The sequence below is a fragment of the Mesoplodon bidens genome (assembly GCF_964165515.1).
Source record: "Mesoplodon bidens genome assembly, chromosome: 3".
Taxonomy (NCBI): domain Eukaryota; kingdom Metazoa; phylum Chordata; class Mammalia; order Artiodactyla; family Ziphiidae; genus Mesoplodon; species Mesoplodon bidens.
The window spans coordinates 164,513,860-164,518,910 of record NC_138178.1 but is presented as its reverse complement, the minus strand read 5'-3'; the positions used below and the strand labels follow the sequence as shown (position 1 = coordinate 164,518,910).

The window sequence follows — 5,051 nt, the reverse complement described above, 5'->3', positions numbered from 1 at the left end:
CTCCATTCACCTGCTGCCTAGAGCAGGGGTGGTGCTGCCTCTGTTACTCCCTAACAGGTGCAAAAGTCAATTTGCATATCATTTCTTAAAGCACCCAAGCCTCATTTTTGTTTTTCATTTATATACGTTTATTTGGAAACGTTTATATCAATACACTGAAACGAAATTTTAGAGACACTGGATGTCATTAGTTTGGATATCATTAGTGTATTTTACACAGAGAAATGTGAACATTATTTACATGATGAAAGATTTCAGAACTTCAGTGGAACGGGCAGCTTCACGTGATGCCATTTCAATAGTGACATATTTCAGTCGACATATTTCCAAGAATGTCACCATCTCCAAATAAGAAATAATCCTTGTTGTCTAGAACTACTTTGGTGCCTCCATATTCTGAGAGAACTTTATCTCCAACTTTCATGCTAACTGGTTGAATCTCTTTACCCTTTCCTTTAGAGCCTGATCCAACAGCTACTACCGTTGCTTGCAATACTTTTCCTTGTGATTTTTTCTGGAAGTGTAATACCTCCTTTGGTTACAGTTTTGGCTGCATTTCTTTCAACGAGTACTCAGTCAAAGAGGGGAAGAAACTTTCTAAATGCCTGTCCTGCCAGGATTCCGGCCGCCACAGCTTGCAGTTTGTACTCTGCTCTCATGCCACCGCTGAAAGGAGAGACCACCAAGCCTCATTTTAAAAGGGCCTGCCTTCCCCTCACCCTCAAAAAAGTGGTTTCCTTGTAAATGCTTGACAGTCAACTCTCTCAACGAAGAAACACTGATTTGTAGCATTTGGCCAACTACTGTGGTGTAAATACTCCCACTGTGGTCAATGATTTCAAGCTACCAACATGACATCTCTGAACGCTGGAGGGGGGTGGGGAGCGATGCTCATGGTCTGGTAGAAAATGGCTCCAGCACATCACTTGGAGCACAGTGACATTTATGTGGAGTCCTCCCACTTCCACCCCCCCATTTTCAGGAAACTATAGAATCTATATCTTAGAATATCCTTCACATGCAAAGCAAAAATGTCCAAGGGCCTTGGTGTGTTGGATAAAAGTGAAATTTTAAGCATAGCTGAATTGAGTAAGAAGGCTCACAAGTTAGTTTAACAAAATGCATAGAGGGTTATAAACTTACCATTATTATTATTTTTTTGTGTGTGGTACGCGGGCCTCTCACTGTTGTGGCCTCTACCATTGCGGAGCACAGGCTCCAGACACGCAGGCTCAGCGGCCATGGCTCACGGTCCCAGCCGCTCCGCGGCATGTGGGATCCTCCCAGACCGGGGCACGAACCGTGTCCCCTGCATCGGCAGGCGGACTCTCAGCCACTGCGCCACCAGGGAAGCCCAAAACTTATCATTCTTATAGTCCACATCTATACTCATAATTAACAACACAGACCTAATCAATATTACTCTGTTTAAATGTAGCTCACTGTGATAAGTGAGATAAGTCAGAAGAAAGACAAGTACTAAATGATATCATTTATATGTGGAATCTAAAAATGTTAAACCTGTAAAAAAACCAGAGAGTGTAATGGTCACCAGGGGTTGGTGGGTAAGGCGGGGATAAGAGTGATGATGTTTAAGGGTACAAACTTGTAAGGAGTAGTAAATAAACCCTAGAGAGCTAATGCACAGTATGATGAATATAGACAATAATATTGTACTATAATTACATAATGTGATAAATATGGCTACAATGGCAATTATATTGCAATATATAAATATATGAAAGTAACAGGCTATACACCTTAAACTGACACAGTGTTACATGTCAAATTTATTCAATTAAAAAAATGTAGCTGAAAGTGAGATCAGCTTTCATTAGCACTTTTTATTCTGGTCCAATGACAACTGTACTCGTTGTCATTGGACAACCGTTGTTCCATAAAAAGGAACAACATCAAATACATAAATAGCTTGAGAATTTATCTGAATTTCTCATTGACTCATTCTTCCAGGAAAAAGATGTGTGTGCTCCATGAGGCTGAAATAAATGTTGTAAAGGCAAGATAGTCAATCTTAGGTGCAATACATAGAGTGTGGGGCTGTAAACTGTAGAATCCAAACTGCCTCTGACAAGCCATAGGATCTTGGGGAAACCTTTAAAACTATTCAGGACCTCACGTTCCTCACCTATACAATTAGGGGTTGGAGTAGGTCAGTATTTTCTAAATTTTAGTCATTCTTACATATGGCCATCACTATTTTTGTCATTTCCATATGCCACCTGCACTATTATTTTGTTAATATTTTTCTTTAATCAACTCACTTTTTGCTTAATTACTGATCCTTTTCCTAAGTAATACCATCTATGAAATCATAGCTTCAATATGCTAGTTATGTTTTTTTCTAATACACATTGATACACAAACGTAACTATAACTTCAACCAATGTGTGTGTAATTCCTAAAATTATCTTGTATACCACATGTGGCTGGCATCCTATGGATGACGTGATCTCTGTGGGTCCCACAGCATTGCTGGTTTGAGAGCTGTCATAATTTCAGCCACTTTAGTGCTTACTATGGAAATCTCAGGATTGAGTCACATTGCAGTGACACTTGTCAATCAAGAAGACGAGTGAAACCGATGGATCATCTAGCCACATTGTTGTCCAGGTCTTTCATTACAGATAAACGTGGTATGAGACTTCTATTCTGAAATGTATTTACTCCTATACCAATATAACTTTCTCATGCCATCAAGCAGCAGAAAGATCTGATCAAAAATTTAAATGAACACATTTTGCATATAATATTTTGTCTCTCACTATTAAGCTCAGTAAATAGGTTGAAATCTGCATATAAATCACTTATATTTGCCTAGATGTCTCTATGGGGGTTGTAGCAATGGTGCTTTAAATATCATGTAAAATTTTTAAGAGATTGCTGGGTATGGAAAAGCCTATGGAATTATTTTTATTAAAAAATAGGAATTAGAAAGTAGGACTTTCTTTAGAGTTGATGTGGCTTAAATAATTTCAACCAGATGAACAGTTGTCAGCAATTTGCATTTAAAATATAATTAATTATGTTTGTCTGTCTGCTATTATACTAGGAAATTAAGATACCATACATGTTTATAATAGGAAATTTCTCAATTGTCTTTTTAATCCACTATGAAGCTGCACATTTATTTCCACAGGAGGAAAGAAAAACATATTATGCTGCTAAGTAATTCCAGTCTTTTCTAGGATTAGAAATCAGTGGATGGTTTGTGGGATTAGTGATTTCTATTCTCAAATGAAAACCAGATGGGCAAAACCAACAGCATAAACAGTTAAGGGAAAAAATTGGCAGAAAAAGTCACATTTGTTCATTACATTTGTTGTCACACCTTCTCTTATTTATTGAGATAGTCAGAAACTTGGTTTGAAAGATAATGTAACTCCTGAGCTCTGGTTTAACTCAGTAAAGGTTCAGACTGTTTTGTTCGGGAATAATTAAGTAACAATATGATAATTGAGTAGTTCTTTTTATTAGAAACAAAATTCTTGCGCACAAAAAAGTTTCAGCAAATGTTTGGCCTGTTGTTCATTTAAATGTGTAATGATCAGTTTATGTATCTATTTATACATAAAAAACAAGATAAATAAATTTAGTGTATGCCTCCTACTGTAAATGTATATATAATTATTAACCATACATCTTAGTAATATTTCGTGTTTTGGCACAAATGCCAGGAACTAATTTACATTTACTTACGAACTAGAGAGTAGGAACAGTTATGTTAATCACTCAGTATTTTAGAGAACATGATACTGAAGAAATAGTGCACAGTTTAATCTAGGCAATTTGTCTAGCATCCCAGATTCACTGGCTCGTACAGTCATCCACATTCCATGATGGTTGACTGTGAGTTGGCTTCTGTGCTCAGCTCCTTGCCAATATTATCCCACTTAGTAGCCCCACTTTTCAAAGGAGGAGACTGAGGTTCTGAAGGGCTAAGGTAACGGCCTCGGTTTACCCAGCCAGAATGTGGCAGAGCTGGGTTTGAACAGACACCCCACAGCTGGGCTGTGCTCTCAAGTCCCTGCTGCGTGCCAAACCCTCGGCTGAGTGCTGGAAACACAACCACGAGTAAGACGTGGGCGCCGAGTTTAAGGAGATTATGCAGCCCTTCACTTAAAACCTCTGAAATTTTGAGTTGGAGGACACCATGGAAATCATCTGGCCAAATTCCCTTTTATCACAGATAAAAAAACCCAGTGGCCTAAAGAGGGTAAGTGTCTTATCCACAGTGCATATTGCAGAAAAGAGTATACATAAAGATAATGAATTGGTTGTTTAAAATGCTGACAATAACATTGCAGTATCTTTGTGGCTTGAATATGTATAAATGAATACTTTGGCCTATTTGCTCAAACATGTGATAAGAATATGGATGTCAGTGAGTATTATATATGTCGACAAAAAATTAATCAGTCAATCTAAGAAAGAAATGGAAAATTTTATTCGAGCCAAATTTGAGGATTATAACTCGGGAACAGCATCTCAGAAAGCTCTGAGGACTCTTCCACTGGTTAGAAATCAAGGCACAGTTATATAAGTTTTCTGAGACAGAGGGCTGTGCGTCAAATGACGTATTATTGACAGTTCACATAATCCAGATCTAAGCGTAATCCTGGTGGGTCACGTGACCTCTTACAAGATTAAGGAGGAATGTTATTTTTTAAGGAGTTGTCTTGTTGGTGCCGGGAGAATGTTGCTCTTTATGGCTGAGCAGGTGTTTCTGCCAACGGGGGAGGTCTGATCCATGGATAATGAAGATACACAATGCACAGTGGGGCGAGAGGGAGGCCAAAGAGCAGAGAAGAATTTATGTTTAAATTTGTCTTGTCTTGCCATAAAATATGAATTTTATTTCATATAACTACGGCTAAAATAGAAGCTAAGAACATAAAATGGGGTGGGGGGAGGGATAAATTAGGAGTTTGGGATTAACAGATGCACACTACTATATAAAAAATAGATAGGGGCTTCCCTGGTGGCACAGTGGTTAAGAATCCACCTGCCAATGCAGGGGACACGGGTTCGAG

The 5,051-nt window shown here is 38.4% G+C and overlaps 1 pseudogene across 1 annotated transcript; it reads right to left on the bottom strand.

Moving 5' to 3' along the window:
* Positions 1 to 311: 311 nt before the first annotated feature.
* LOC308614111 (10 kDa heat shock protein, mitochondrial-like) lies at positions 312 to 659 on the bottom strand (annotated as a pseudogene). The gene has a single exon. The product of its transcript is annotated as a 10 kDa heat shock protein, mitochondrial-like (transcript).
* Positions 660 to 5,051: the final 4,392 nt, after the last annotated feature.